The sequence below is a fragment of the Arachis duranensis genome, chromosome 9 (genome assembly GCF_000817695.3).
Source record: "Arachis duranensis cultivar V14167 chromosome 9, aradu.V14167.gnm2.J7QH, whole genome shotgun sequence".
Taxonomy (NCBI): domain Eukaryota; kingdom Viridiplantae; phylum Streptophyta; class Magnoliopsida; order Fabales; family Fabaceae; genus Arachis; species Arachis duranensis.
Window position 1 is genome coordinate 111,016,737 of NC_029780.3, and position 17,725 is coordinate 111,034,461.

Here is a 17,725-nt window from a genome sequence, read left to right on the forward strand (position 1 = left end):
CCTTACCGAAGAATCATATCGATATCTTGTCTTTGGGGGTCACCTTCCCTTACCGAAGGATCATTCCTTCAGTTCAATTTACAATCAAGGTTATTTAGGCATACACAAGAAGGGAGTCATATCAACAAACATATTATTATTATATAAAATTGATGGGATAGTCTCCTTCCCTTACCGAAGGTTCTTATCCCAAAGGTTTGCCGATCACTTTTCCTTACTGAATGATCATCTCGATTCGATCACCTTTCCTTACCGAATGATCATCTCGATTATCTTGTCTTTGGGGGTCACATTCCCTTACCGAAGGATCATTCCCTCAGTTCTTTAATGCATATAAGATTGTTATTATAATGCATAATGCGTATGAAAGAAAGAGACATTATACCATGACATGCAAATAAAGCTAACATCTATGTTCGAAAACATTTAAAACATGCATATAAAAATTACCACAAAAACCCTACCTCGAGTGAAGTTCCGATAGGTATTCCGATGCAAAATAGATGTGGCTTATTAGTGAAGAAAGACTTGTTCCATAGCTAGACTTTGTGTATACTAGAATGTTTTGTATAGAAGAAGGGAATAGAATGAGAAAGGAAGGATCAAATAGCTTAGGAAGCATTTAGGTGAAATCTTTAATCTGAAACGTCACTTTGTGAGCCCTATAACATTTTCTAAGTTTGGAATTTGGAAATAGCTATTAGAGACAAATTTATAGATAATTGAATTAGCTTTAAAACAAATCTTAAACGAAGTCAATTAGATAACCACAGCTTGAGATATTCTCAAAATACTATTAGTATATCAGGCTGGCTAATAAGAGCACGATTTTCTCCTATGAACTTGTAACCGATTTATCTACCTAATTTAATTTGAATTTGATTTTATACTAAACTTAAGGAATAGAGCTAGTATTCTTATCTTTTTATATAACTAAATATCATTCTAATTGCCTTAATTCCTAAGATTCCTTCACCGGAAAATTTTGGGCATTTTAGGCTGATTAGTCTTTGTAACGTCTGTTATAAGTTTGTAACTAAAATTATTGCTTCAAGACTGAAAAAATTTATGCCCACACTTATCTCTAACACCCAATCTAGTTTTGTGCCTGGTAGGGTAAGCGCAGATAATATTTTAGTCGCCCAAGAGGTGGTTCACACTATGAGAAACAAAAAGCATGGGAAGGGTTTTATGGCTATAAAAATTGACTTCGAAAAAGCCTATGATAGGCTAAATTGGGCGTTCATAATGGACACTCTTAAGGACGCCGGTATACCGGACAACATCATTAAAGTCATCAGCTATTGCATATCAACGACTTCCATGAATATTCTTTGGAATGGCTCTCCTTCAGAAACCTTCAGGCCTACCAGAGGAATACGATAGGGAGACCCCTTATCCCCCTATATTTTTGTTCTTTGTATTGAACGCTTATCTCACTTGATAAATAAATTAATTCATGAAAAAAAATGGGAACCTATCATGCTTTCAAGGGGTGTACCTAAAATTTCTCATCTCTATTTTGCAGACGACCTAGTACTTTTTGCTAATGCGGATATGAAGCAAGTCCGGATCATCAAGAATGCTCTCTCCCTTTTTTGCGGTTTCTCGGGTCAAAAGGTCAATCTTGGGAAGTCTTGTGTGTTTTTCTCTAGTAACGTCAACCATAACACTAGACATCATTTGAATCAGGAGCTAGGAATCAACCTCACAGTCAACTTGGAAAAGTATTTGGGAGTCCCACTCATTCACGAACGGTGTAACAAACAACACTTTCAATTTATCATTGACAAGATGCAAAGCAACCTGTCTAGCTGGAACAGGAAGACTCTCTCTTTAGCAGGAAGATGTACACTCATACAATCGGTTCTTGCAACGATTCCAAGCTATTGCATGCAGACCAGAAAGATCCCAGCAGCAGTGTGTCAAAAAATTGACAAGATTTGTAGAGACTTTCTATGGGGAAGTAGTGAAGGGGAAAGAAAAATTCACTTGCTAAATTGGGATAATATATGCAAGCCCAAAGAGAAAGGCGGGTTGGGTTTGAGGAAGGCTCAGGATTCAAACTCACTCTTTCTCATGAAACTCGCCTGGAGTCTAATTCACAACAGAGATAAGCTTTGGGTGAAAGTCATGAGAGCCAAATACGGCTGCGGTGAAGATATCTTACCAAAGATTCAACATAGATCAAGTAACTCAAATGCCTAGCTCGGAATTAACAAGGTTTGGGAGAAGTTCAAAACCAATCTCATCTGGAGACTAGGAGATGGGAATAAAGCCCTTTGTTGGAAGGAGCAATGGATCCCTGGGTTTTAATCTGAAAGAGGTTGCATTAACTAATTTGGAAGAGGACAAACTCAATGAAAAGGTTGTAGACTATATCAACGAAAATGGAGACTGGGATTGGGAAGCACTAAATCGTGTTCTACCCGAGGAAGTCATAGATATTCTACATACAATCAAAGCTCATAATTTGCAAATCGGGGAAGACTCCATCAGTTGGATGTCCTGCCCAAATGGCGTGTTTTCTATAAAATCAGCCTATGAAACTTTTTATATTGAAGATGGAGAGGAGCAGTCTCTATACAAACAGATTTGAAAAGCCAAATTACCACAAAGACTTAGATCTTTTTGCTGGCTACTCACTCATGAGACATTGTTGACAAATCATAAAAGAAGAAGGAGAGGACTTACCGAAGATGGTAACTGCCCAAGCTGCCAAGGAGAAGAAGAGACTTTGCTCCATACACTGCGTGATTGCCCTTTTATCCACACTGTTTGGAACAACATTGTCAATAGTAGTTTACAACAAGATTTTTTTAGCCTTTCCTATTCAGAATGGCTTAAAAATAACTTGGGTAAACATACTCCAACCCAAAATGGTACTCCGTGGACCATTACTTTCATGACAACCTGTAACCTAGCTTGGCAATGTAGGAATGAATTAGTGTTTAAAACTTAATTACCCAGAATAATCAGATGCATCACAAGATTTGAAATTTGGCAGAGAACTACAATCACATTCTAGATATCACAGAACAGAGTAGAAGAGCACTTCGTCTTACCAGAACAGTATGGATTGGGTGGAAGCCGCCGGAAAGAGGATGGGCCAAGCTTAACGTTGATGGTTCTGTGTTTCAACCTGATAGCAAAGGAGCAAGCGGAGGCATAATCAGAGATTTCATAGGACGATTCATCACTGGTTTCAGTATGAACATTGGAAAATGTACAATCACTATAGCTGAGCTTTGGGGTTTCTTTATAGGAATGAAATTAGCAGTAGATTTGCATATCCCCTACCTGGAAGTTGAATCTGACTCGAGCTATGCTATTAATCTCATTCGAAGTACCGCGGCTGAGACTCACATTGGAGCTTCCCTAGTGAGGTCGATCAAGGAGTTGCTAACAAAACCACAGAAGGTGGTGATTCGGCACATCTTCAGAGAGGCGAATCAATGTGCCGATGCTTTAGCCAAATATGGGCAAGGAATGGGAAAAGGAATCACCTTGTTTGAAGAAATCCCAGCTATAATGGTGCTCTTGGTGGAAGCTGATGAGCGTGGAGTAGAGTTCTGCAGAACCACTCCTGTTTAGTGTGTTTTTTGTTTTTGGGCTTTAAGCCCCGTTTAAGATAAAAAAATATCATTCAAATCTAATAAATGTAGAATTAATTATGACTATATTTTAAAAGGTTGTTTATTGTCGGTTAGAGATTTACTACCACTAGTGCTTTCATATGTTTAAATTTTAAATTCAAATCTTAAATCATTAATATTCTAATTAATTAATTAGTTATTAAATAATGATTTGATTCAAAAAGTTGAGATGTTATATTCTCACCCCCTTAAAAAAGTCGCGTCTTCTAAGAACATACTGATCAACCTCATCTTATCCTAGTAGGTTTTATCTACCTTTTATCTACCTTTTTTCTTCTTATAGGAATATATGAAACATACATAAGTTCAATCAATCCATACATTCAATCAAATCAAGTAAAGTTACAAAACAGTTCTATTCTCTATTCTCATCATGAACTAACTAAGTGCACTAAATGTGAATTAAACGTTTAAGTTTAATATGATTATATAAAATAGATTCACATGATAGATAATTTCATTCATTTTTTTCTCAAACACCAAAGAGGAAGAAAAGAAAAAACTAATAAAAAAAACTAATGTCAAATCAAGCTAAGCAAAAACATGATAAATAGAGTTCGAAAAGTAAAGATAATTAGTCTCATGCAAGCCAATTGCTTCACATTCTCTTCTTTTCTCTTATCAAAAAGGTAATAATAGTAACATAAAGAGCATAAACAAATGGTTTGCGAGATAGTAGTAATAACTATAAAAATAGAATTTATAAAAAAAACATAAGGATATGCATGTACTCCCGATTACAAAGACTTAAAAGATGATAGATTTTGCACATAGAAGAATTTGAATGATTAAAATGTATGAGTATAAAATAAGAAAAGAAGGAATAAAGTATAAAACAATAATCATGATAACAAAGGGATCATACAACAACATGAAAATAAAAGGATAAATAAAACACATGCTAAGCATATAAAGTGACAAAAACTTAATTTCCTAACCTTTTTTTTAACATCGTGTATTTGGATATATCTTTAACTATGAGTGGGGTATTCCTAGATGATCTATGTTTTGCCATTAACACATGCACATTTTGATCATAAAATTATGGCAATAAGCTTCAAACAAAACATTCAAGGGCACAATAACTTTTACTATTAGATATCAAATATAAAAGATTTCACGATATAATACTATTTATAACTAAATGATAACAAATTAATCTTGCAAGTGCCCTATGGAATCAAATTGCTCTGATACCAAAATATAACACCCTAATACTTTTAAACTGAGTTAAACTTTATTTGAATTATATTTAGTAGTTGATATTCAAAAACTTGCAAAATTTTTCTTTTAAAACAAATGTGAAATATTTATATAAAATAATTTATATATAAAAATATTTCATAACTAGTTTTTATTAGAATATTTACTAGTTGAAAAATATAAGTGGATCTGGAAATACTAACATGAAAAATTGGTATGCTAAACTATGAAGGCATAGCAAGGACAAGCTTTACTCATACCAAATAATTATAACAAGAAACATCATAGTTACAATTGCAATCACTCAATAAGGATAAAACAAGACACACAGAAAATCCTAATTCTCTTAATTTGTATAACTATGGCTAAAACAATTGCATATTCTTCCTTCTTAAGGTAAACGCTTAATGTTTTGTATCTACGTCCTCGATAGCTTGCTCCCACTAATGCACTTGTCTTTTCACCTCAACTGAGCAGTGTATTGCTTTGTACTGCATCGTTCCTGAAGATGGTACGGAGAGAGGGGTGAGAAACAAAAGTTTCTCAGTAGTTTATCTATATGGTGTCATCGTATCCATCTCCAGCCACTCCGAGTTTTAAAATAAAAATAGTGATAATGCAATGTTGTTCAATTATTATTTTTAAAAGTTCCTGTTAGTCGGAGTGGTGTGACTTTTAGATGCTTCTCATTTACTTATGTTATGATATGTGTGATGTATACAAAATGCCTATAGTGTTAAAACATTTAAATGTATCTAAACTTATAAACCTTAGTTTGATGTTCTCATAGGCTACAAAGCAAGGAAAAATACATAATAAATAAGAGAAGAATACTACCATTGGCATAAATAAGTCAAGTAGAATAGATTTAAATAAAAATAAAGATCTTAAACAATATCATCCATCAAATAAAAAGAAACTTTGGATAAAAGAATGATCTTTGAATGCAATCATAATCATAAATTAAAAAGAATAAAAGAAGAACAATCATGATCATACTTTTCATTGTACTTTTCATTACTTTTTCTCGTAGCTTTTATGGAAGGTATTGAGCTCAAACCAGTATAAAAGGTGGGAGTCCCCTTCCCTTACCGAAGGTTTTTATCCCAAATATTTTGGCGATCACCTTCCCCTACCGAATGATCATCTCGATCGATCACCTTCCCTTACCGAAAGATCATATCGATATATTGTCTTTGGGGGTCACATTTCCTTACCGAAGGATCATTCTCTCAGTTCAATTTACAATCAAGGTTATTTAGACATACACAAGAAGGGAGTCATATCAACAAACATATTATTATTATATAAAATTGATGGGATAGTCCCGTTCCCTTACCGAAGGTTCTTATCCCAAAGGTTTGCCGATCACCTTCCCTTACCGAAGGATCATCTCGATTCGATCACCTTTCCTTACCGAAGGATCATCTCGATTATCTTATCTTTGGGGGTCACCTTCCCTTACCGAAGGATCATTCCCTCAGTTCTTTAATGCATATAAGATTGTTATTTTAATGCATAATGCGTATGAAGGAAAGAGACATTATACCATGACATGCAAATAAAGCTAACATCTATGTTCGAAAATATTTAAAACATGACATATAAAAATTAGCACAAAAACCCCTACCTCGAGTGAAGTTTCGATAGGTATTCCGATGCAAAATAGATGTGGTTTATTAGTGAAGAAAGACTTGTTCCATAGCTAAACTTTGTATATACTAGAATGTTTTGTATAGAAGAAGGGAATAGAATGAGAAAGGAAGGATCAAATAGCTTAGGAAGCATTTAGGTGAAATCTTTAATCTGAAACGTCACTTTGTGAGCCCTATAACATTTTCTAAGTTTGGAATTTGGAAATAGCTATTATAGACAAATTTATAGATAATTGAATTAGCTTTAAAACGAATTTTAAACGAAGTCAATCGGATAACCACAGCTTGAGATATTCTCGAAATACTGTTAGTATATCAGGCTGACTGATAAGAGCGCGATTTTCTCCTATGAACTTGTAACCGATTTATCTACCTAATTTAATTTGAATTTGATTTTATACTGAACTTAAGAAATAGAGCTAGTATTCTTATCTTTTCATATAACTAAATATCATTTAAATCTAATAAATGTAGAATTAATTATGACTATATTTTAAAAGGTTATTTATTGTCGGTTAGAGATTTACTACCACTAGTCCTTTCATATGTTTAAATTTTAAATTCAAATCTTAAATCATTACTATTCTAATTAATTAATTAGTTATTAAATAATGATTTGATTCAAAAAGTTAGGATGCTACAAACTTGATATGTTTAGCCTGTGAAAGACATACTATTCTATTAGGTTAAACAGCTTTGTGAAGCCTGTTTAATTTAACTTTAAGGTTTTATTTATTTAATTTTGTCTTTTAAATTTTTTAAAAACTTTTTTAGTATTGTCATCAAAAATAAATAATCAATTAAAATCAATAAAAACAAAGACAAACACAGAATCTTGTATCATCAACCGTAAAGCAAGGCCTAAAAGATTATAAAAATACTCAAAGAAAGAACAACTAATTGTTGAGACACTAACATAGTTAGACTTCCACTTTTCAAAAAAATCATAGACTTTCAATAATAATTACCAAACCAAAAATTCATGTTTCACCTTTCTATAAAAATTAACACTCATAATAACTGAAACTATTTACATCAAATACATTATCTTCTCTTAACACCCTCTAATAACATCTTTTCTTTCCTAACACCAAATAAAATATATATGTGATAGATCATACTTTACCTTCTAAAGTTAAATTCAAAATTTAGAGGATCCAAATCCATATATATCTATATATATATAAGCCATTGTTCCATAAATTTCTACCAAATAGTGTACCTAATTTCAGACAGAAAAAGTTTCAAGTTGAGAATAGTTAAACATCTCATTTTATATATCATATAGCAGAAAATGACAATCTTATACTAGTTTACATCCCTTAAATTTCATCCATGTATACTACTTTTTTTTATAAAATTAAAAATTATTATATCATGTTATCGTCATAATTTTTTATGCTCTTGCAATGCTTCTCCACTTATTCAGGTGGCTAAAGTCTCTTAATACTCCATGTTTAATTTCCAATAGTCTAAGACTTTTTATCAGGTTCATCAACCTATTTCATTCAACGTTGAGATACCAATTTTTGAAGTTTTTGTTTGTTGACCAGTGTACCAAAATTTGACTCGTGGTGACTATGACAAACTCCTCCACTGAAGTTATTGCTTCTTGAAGAATAAATTGGACAACATTTTCTACTCTTTCTATCTCCGCTGCAATATTTTTTTCCAGCACTCAAGAACTCACATAAGAACACTAAAGGAAGATTATTTGAATTGAGGATAACAGATAACATCCTACTGCTGTCATCTATTTTTTACATATGAATTCTACACAGAATCATTGTATCTTCTTGCCATTGCTTTGATTAGTAGCAAGTCTTCTCTCAAAAATCTTCCTTTCACACTGACTTTTTCATTGAGTTCTCTTTTATGTTGATCTCATCCCAAACTTCTTCATTCTTGATTTCTTTATTTTCAATTTTTTTTGTTTCTTGTCTTCCATATAAACCAAATAATAGTGAACCATAAATTGATTCACTGTTTTCTTATATGATTCACCATTTTTTGGTTGCACTAAGCATCAAAGAAGTCTTTAAGTGTTAATGTTGCAAGTGTGAGGAGTGCATGAAGTTAGTCCCATATCAAAGAAAGCAAAGAAGAGTGAGGAATTTATAAGATGTGAGACACATTAACTTACTACCTTAAGGTTTTGAGTTGGATGTGACAAGAGGAGTGTGGCATTTTTTATAATGATGGTTTTTGAATTTGGCACCAGCTAATAGTTGGCATCGATTTCTTTCTGTCTCTTTCCAAAAAAATTCGATTGTATTGATATGATCTTTTTTTTCCACTATTTTAGACATTACAAGAGGCAACAATACGCTTCTAAAGAGGCTTGCTTTCTGCAGAGCATCTCCACCACCATTTAAAGAGGAGCGCAATATTTTTTATAATGATGTCTTCTATTCCTAATCCGCCATGCTCTTTTGGTTTTTGAATTTGACAACAGCTAATAGTTAGTATCGATTTTTTTCTGTCTCTTTCCAAAAAAAATTTGATTGTAGTGATATGATCTTTTTTTTCACTGTTTTAGACATTTTAAACAAACTCAAATAGTATAAAAGTAGATTATTTATCACTGTCTTATCATAATTAATCTCCTTATTCTTAACAACAGTCCCACCTCCCACTTGACTAACTTCTTCTCATTTTTTTCTATTATTAGTTTTTCTTCTCAATTCTCTTAAATAAAGCAAATTTGTTAATAATTAAATAAAATATATACTTATTACTTTTTTTTGAAATAGTGGATAAGGACTTATTTAAACATATTTCACGTAGCAATAATAATTTGAGGAAGTATAGTGAGTCAATGGAATATTTGTACAATGTGTACAATGTGGGTTTAGAGATGTTCGATTCAGTATTAGAGATATAACCATTAGTGTTACTTTGTCCTATTAGTTTAAGCTTTTGGGATGAGTGGTTTCATGACATGGTATCAGAGTTCTAGATCCGAAAGGTCAAGAGTTCGATAGTATGGGTGATGTTCATTTTATTCATTTTGGGCCAAAGATTTAGCCCATTGTATACATTGTACACTTAGATCATTGGTTTCCTAACAGTACTCTAATAATTTATGTACATAAATAGTTGTGTCTTTTCTATTGTCAATGGATACTGTTCTTGCTGAGTTTGGCCGGTGTATAACTCGTCCGTCGATGAATGTCTTTAAACTTCTCGTTGGGATGAGTTATACGTCGGTAAGGAGAGAATAAGGGGATGGATACCTGCAAAAGACACTCCGCTGCTCAAGTTAGTAAGTGTTTAAGAGGTATAAGAATAAATCTATGAATATAGAATGTAAGACATAAAATAGAAATTATCATGTGTTGTGTGTAATAATTCTATGAATATAGAATGTAAGACATGATATAGAACTTATCATGTTGCTCTATGAGATTAGATATAGAAGATTCCTTTTATAGGCATAAAATTGATGAATGATATTCATGTTATGACCGTTTGGTCATTAAGATTGAAATGATGGTCATTAAGTCAGTAATGAAGGTGTCAGTTACAAGCAAAGAATGAATGATAATTAACGCCGGGTTATAACTCATAATGCACAGTAAAGACCGAGTTATAAGGTGACGGATCACAACCCCCAAGCTTTGTCTGCCGATCATATGATCCAGGCTAAGCTTAGAAAATAAAATGAATTATAACTCGGTTAAATGATAAGTGAATAATGATATGATGAGCCCCCAAGCTTAATTGGATTATTATGTCGAGACTTATTCAAAAAATAATTGAGTGATAAGAGTCATTCAATCAAGATAGTCATGTGGGGGATACTTTTCCGTTTAAGAACAATTTGGATTTGATTGTATGTGAACTGAAAAGTTCATAAATAGATATCCATTGACGGAATTGATTGTATGATCCGATGATATAATGGTTAATTGTCTTGAGAATTTTTTTGGCCCACAATAGCTTATTGATGAATTTCTCGCTCAAAGCAATTAGTTATTGAATATTTACAATTTATAGTGAATGTCATATGTCATGAATAAGATAAATTGAGAAAATGAGTATGTATAAAGTCGCAACATATATTGAATAATATATATTGTAAAAGTAAAAGAGTTCAAAGTAGAAAAATATACCTTAAAAGTTGATAATTGTAGAGAAGAAGACGACATATATGAATGTTATACATGCCAAATGTGAATATCTGAATTTTGTTTTATAGGATATGCTTTAATTTGATAATAAAGCAATAAAATAACAGTCATATAATAATATAATAAATTTTGTTTAGCTATGAGGTATATTCCTTGTGCAAAAGTAACAAATTTACATGTTTGTAACTATTTTTTGTTTAACAACTTTTTGCATTAAACAAATAGTAAAATAAAATTTAATAGCATAAAATGAATAGTGTAACAGTTATATACAATTGATATACAATTAATTTTTAATGGAATCCAATTTTAAGATTTGAACTCATCATTACCGTAATTTAATTGTATAAATAAAATCATTAAGCAACAAGAATATAATACATAATGAAATAAAAATGCAATTGACATGGTTGTTATATGTCATTATTGTATAGAACATATACTGAGGTATGAGTATAACTAATAAATCAATAAATATTAGTTACACAAAATATAAATGCAAAAGTATGTTAAATAAAATATATACGTATATCAGGTGTAAATAGAGAACTTTGAAAAAACTAAGCAAAATTGATAAGTGAGTTTGTGTTTGGATTGATTGAAAACCAAATTTTTTCTCGAATTAATTGAAAGTCGAGTTTATTCTCGGATTGGTTCATTGATCGATTATGAGATGTGAAATATTATGATACGTAAAAGTGAAGCAATTTGAAGGTATAAAGTACATATCTTATAAAAAGTTACGATAGATTAAAATTTGATAAGAGGTATTAAATAAAATCTTAAACAAGATTGTTGAGATTGGTTCAAAAATTTGAATGTCGTTCAAGTTTTATGAACCTGAGGATAGTAAGAATTATTTTACTCGTCCCCACAAATGGTGCCAATTGTTCTTGCTGAGTTTGGCCGGTGTATAGATCGTCCGTCGATGAATGTTTTCAAGCTTCTTGTCGGGATGAGTTATACGTCAGCAAGGAGAGAACAAGAGGGTGAGTACCTGTAAAAGACACTCCGACGCTCAAGTCAGTAAGTGTTTAAGAGGCATAAGAATAATTCTATGAATATAGAATGTAAGACATGAAATAGAAATTATCATGTGTTGTGTCTAATAATTCTATGAATATAGAATGTAAGACATGATATAGAACTTATCATGTTGCTCTATGAGATTAGATATAGAAGATTCCTTTTATAGGCATAGAATTGATGAATGATATTCATGTTATGACCGTTTGGTCATTAAGATTGAAATGATGTCATTAAGTCGTTAACGAAGGTGTCAGTTATAAGCAAAGAATGAATGATAATTAATGCCGAGTTATAACTCAATGCACAGTAAAGACCGAGTTATAAGGTGACGGATCAGATACAATATTTTGAACATACATAATTCTTAAAGAGTTGTGTCCCTTTAGCCAATAGATACAACATTTTGAATATATAAAATTTTTAAAAGGTTGTGTGTGTTCCTTTAGTCAAATAGTACTAAACAGTTAGTAACCGTTTATTAATATTAAGAATAATATTAATAATAATCAATAATATTAATTAATTAAATTTGCAAATACCCTTCAATCTCCCACTATTTACAAAATTTAAATGCTATACAAGTATATGCATAAAGAATGTGTCACTAAAATTAAATATTTTTTTAGTGTAAATTCTAAAGTTCTAACGAAGTAATAGATGTCTAATCGATTAAACATATACTCCATATGTTAGTACCAAAAATCACACATTACTTATACCCTCCAAGTTCAAGAGTTTATAATTTTAAGCACTTATATGACATTGTGCTCATCCTGATTTCATGAATATTTACGATAATAGAACTTCTAAAATTCTCGATTAGAGCGGCACCACTCCTATATTCATATAAGTAGAATCTTTTGATAAATAATATTATCATTCCATTAAGAGTTTTAACTTTTCCTCCTAATTTATTGTAAATAGCACTAAATTTTATACATTAGTGATCCAATTGCTAAATAACTTGTTATTACCTATTAAACCTTGAAACTAGTGGTCTACTAAAATAAGGTTGGATTTCCATCATTTAGTAATAATAGGTTTTAATCCCATTTTAGTAGTAATTTCTTTGATTTTATCTCTTGACAAACTTTTAGTCGTCAAAGGGTCTGCTAAATTTTCTTAAGATCTTACATAAGTGATGGTAATTACACCATCATCTATTAGTTACCTCACAAACTCATGTCTCAAACTTATATGTCTAGATTTTTCATTATAAACCTTATTATATGCTCAAGACATGGTTAATTCACTATCACAGAAGATTGAAATAGCTGTCGTCCGTTGGGGGCCACGGCTTTATATCATATAACAAATTTTTTAATCATTCTGTTTCCTTACCTGCGGCTGATAAAGCTACAAATTCAGCCTCCATAGTAAAATGTGTAATACATGTTTGTTTCTTTGAGGCCCAATTTATTACTCCACCACCTATGGTGAAAACCCATCCTGAAGTGGATTTATTATCACTAAGATTCGTAATCTAATTTGCATCGGAATAACCTTCTAAAACTGCGGGGTAATCACTATAATGTAATCCCAAGTTTATGATTTTCTTGAGATAATCAAGAACTCTTGTTATAGCTTTCAAATGTTGATTGCTAGGCTTTCTTGTAAACCTTAATAATTTGTACACAGCAAATGTTATATCAGATCTAGTACAATGCATTACATACATTAAACTTCCTATAGAACTAGCATATTCTAATTGTTCTATAGGTCTTTCCATGTTTCCTTCTAATTTAAAATTAGGATCATAGGGTGTATTAGATTCTTTAATTGTGAGATTATCAAACTTTTCTAATACCTTTTTGATATAATGAGATTGATTTAAAATAAGGCCAACTTTATTCTTATGCACCTTTATGCCTAATATTTGTATTAACTTCATTCAAATCCTTCATCTTGAATTTAAAAGTTAGATACTCCTTCGTTACACGAATTCCTTCTAATTTTGTTACAATGATCAACATATCATCAACATATAGACAAATGATTACTCTATAATCTCTAGTAAATTTTGAGTAAATACATTTATCCGCACTATTATGTGAGAAATTATTTAATAACACTGCTGAATCAAACTTCTCATGCCATTGTTTAGGTGCTTGTTTTAGGCCATACAAATACTTATTTAATTTATAAACTTTCTTTTCATTTTCAGGTAGCACATAGCCTTCCGGTTACTCCATCAAAATTTCTTCATTAAGATCTTCATTTAGAAAAGTCGTTTTCACATCTATTTGATGTATATGAAACTTATAAATAGATGCTAATGCTATAAGAGTCCTAATAGAAGCCATTCTTGCCACAAGTGCGTAGGTATCAAAATAGTCTAGACCTTCATTTTGTCTAATCCCTTGGTCACTAACCTTGCTTTAAAGGTTTGTAATAAACCATCAGTGTTATACTTTCTTCTAAATACCCACTTACATCCTATAGATTTTGATCCTGGAGGTAAATCAACCAAGACCCAAATATTATTTGATAATATTGAGTCTATTTCATCATTTATTGCTTCTTTTCAAAAAACATAATCCTTTGAAGCCATAGCCTCTTTGAACGTTTGAGGATCACCCTCTATGTTCATCACAATAGGAATCTTGTTTGTCACAGAATTTTTAGTTCCTTCTACCAAAAAGGTGATATAACCTGAGAAGAAATAAAATCATGACCTAAGTCCTTTTCTTTTTTCATTCTCAAACTCTTCCTTGGTTTGATCAATTCTTTGTCACTTAGACGTTTATTATTTTAATTATATATTTTTTGTGAAATATTAGTATCATTTTGGGGATATTCTGTATTAGAAGTTGAATCATTGATAACTTTATTTTCAATAAATTCTACCTCTCTTGATTCAACAACTACATTAGACACTAAGACTAATATTCTATATGCTTTAGAATTTTGAGCATATCCTATAAAAGTGCATTTTATGCCTCTTGGCCCCAATTTAGTTCTCTTTTGATTAGGAACTCGATAAAAGGCTAAATACCCTCACACTTTAAGATAATTTAAATTAGGTTTTCTTCCTTTTCAAATTTCATAAGGAGAAACCTTTCTATGTCTTGATGGTATCCTATTATGAATATGACATGATGTTAATAATGCTTTACCCCACAAATTGTAAGACAAATTTGCATTTAGTAACATTGAATTAATCGTATCCACTAAGGTATGATTTTTTCTTTCTGCCAAATTATTTTGTTGCAGAGTATATGAAGCGGAATATTCATGCACAATACCATGTAATTCACAAAAATGATCAAATTTATTAGAAAAATATTCTCCACCTTAATCATTACGAAAAACTTTTATTTTCTTATCATCCATATTTTCTACTTCCATTTTATAATTTTTAAACATTTCAAAAATTTCATCTTTATTTCTAACCAAATACACATAAGTAAATCTAGAACAATCATCAATAAGAGTTATAAAATATCTTTTTCCTTCTCTAGTAATATTGTCGTTTAATTCACAAAAATCACTCTGAATCAATTCTAATAAATATGTATTTCTTTCAACTTTAGAAAAAAATTTCTTAGTAATTTTGAATTGTATGCAAACATCACATTTTCTATTAAAATCTTTGTTACTAAAATTATATATAGTTATTTTTATGCATATATTCAATTAATTTGTAATTTAAGTGTGCTAATCTACTATGTCATAAATCACAAAAATCAACAACGTACAAAAAACCATCCGCTTTATTAATATTAAGTTTAAACATGCATTCAGTACAATATCCTTTTTCCTATGAATACATCATTCTTAAATAAGATCACTTTATCGAATTCCATTGCAACTTTGAATCCTTTCTTACACAAGAGATTAACAGAAACTAAATTTTTTCTCAAATCTGGAACATGAAGTATGTTTATTAAACTTAATTTCTTTCTAGATGTGAAATTCAATTCCACAGTTCCTTTACCACAAACTTTGGCTGAGTTGTCATTATCCTTTAAGACTTCTCTAATGTTCACTTCTTTATATGTTTTAAATTGGTTACAATCATTGCAAGCGTGAACAGTAACCCCAAAATCTAACCACCACTCAAGTGATTTTTCTTGTGTTGCTATGTTGACTTCTATAACCATACCAATATGCATATTTTGTACTTTTTCTACAACCATAACAATTAAATCCTTCTCTTCTATTAAGTTGGTCTTTGGTGCTTCTTTTTTCAAAAGTCTATATTCTTTGATGTAGTATCCTTTCTTGTGACAATGATAACACTCTCTTTGTCTCTTCTTATCTTGCTTTGAATCTCTAGAGAACTTTTTTTTCTTCTTATTGTTGTTGTTTTTACCAATATGATTCACTTTAGAACTTTGAAAAAGATACGTAGCATCACGTTTTCGAGTTTCCTCCTCTATACGTATATGCCTTAGTAATTTCTCAATTGCAAAGTTCTCACCAAGATGTAAAAGTTTCTTCCTATAACCATTCCAAGATGAAGACAATTTTAAAATAATTGTTCTAACTTGTAATGATTCAGGGATTACCACTTGTAGATCACAAAGTCTATTTACAAGTATTTGTAATTTATGAGTTTGATCCATGACAGGCATAGTATCATTCATATTAAATTCAAAATATTTCATCGTAATAAACTTATTTGTTCTTTGTTGTTCAGTATTGTACTTTTCTTCTAAAGATTTGCAAATTTTCAATGGTGATTGAATTGACATATAGAGATCATAGAGTCGGTCGAATAAAGTATTGAGAATATGACATCGACATGCAAAAGTATCTTCATCACGTTTCTTCTTCAATTGAACAATCTTTTCTTTCTCTTCCGGTGTAGAATTTTCAGCGGCATTAGCAATTAGTATAGTTTTTGGGTCAATCACATATGCAAGATTGAGATCTGAAAAAAGAAACATCATCTTGTCCTTCCAACGGCTCAAGTTTGTTCCATCAAAGCGATCTAACCTGACAAACTCTTGATTCATAACCTTGAACGTGCTGTTTTGATTTTGTGCCATCTTCAAGTAATATCTCTCTAAAATTGTTGGTATATAAAGATGGTTTCAAGGCACGATTAGATCGCTTTCTTTAGAGAGATATTTGTTCCCTCACTTAGTTGCTATATGATTGATGACAATACTATCCTAGGATATAATGAAATCTAAGAATTTTTTAATTAGTAATAATAAGAAATTCTTAACTCTTTTAAGCAAAAAAATCTCTTAATAATTAAATAAAATATACATTTAGTAATATATTGCACGTAACAATAATAATTTACGTACACAAATTGTTGTGTATTTTCTATTGCCAATAGATATAATGTTTTGAACATACACAATTTTTAAAAAGTTGTGTCCTTTTAGCCAATAGATACAATGTTTTGAATATATACAATTTTTAAAAAGTTATTGTATTCCTTTAATCAAATAGTACTAAACAATTAATAACTATTTACTAATATTAATTATAATATTAATCATATTAATTAATCAAATTTGTAAACACCCTTTTATTTTAGACTAAAAATTATGCATTATTATCAAAGTCTCAGATTTTTTTGGGTAAGGCAAGATTAAAAGGAGTTGATCAAACTCATGGAAATAATATGAAGTTACCAATATAATTCAACAATATTAGTATTGTAGGCCATGGTAATGAGTTTTCATTAGTTTTCTTGCATCTTGCGAAAAAGCACTGATTTTGAATTCAAACAATCTAGAAATCAGACTTGTCCAAGCATTGCTGTTACCATGAAAGCATCAAACAAAAAGATAAGAATAATGTTAGAAAATTATTAAAATTTATTTTTTTATCAATAATTAGTTATTAATATTTAAAATATGAATTAAAATATGTGAGTAAAAGACAAATAGATTCATGATTTTTTAAAACGCGGACATTTTCGTCCCTCAAGATTGGAAAATACATTTTGATCCCCCACGTTTTAAAACGGTCGACAATTATACCTTTCCATCCATTTTGGGCCAAAAAGGGCAACGGAGCCAGCTGGCATGGAGGGGCAGTGAATGACGTGGCCGTTACAGTTGTTGAGGTGGATTGGGACGAAATT

General features: G+C 30.9%; 1 long non-coding RNA gene across 1 annotated transcript; it reads right to left on the minus strand.

Moving 5' to 3' along the window:
- Nucleotides 1–933: 933 nt before the first annotated feature.
- Nucleotides 934–3,567, minus strand: LOC127741381 (uncharacterized). The gene is made up of 3 exons (XR_008002328.1): nt 3,301–3,567; nt 3,066–3,142; nt 934–2,920 (listed from the first exon to the last, which is right to left on the minus strand). It is a non-coding gene; the product is annotated as an uncharacterized LOC127741381 (long non-coding RNA).
- Between the last annotated feature and the right edge of the window lie 14,158 nt (nt 3,568–17,725).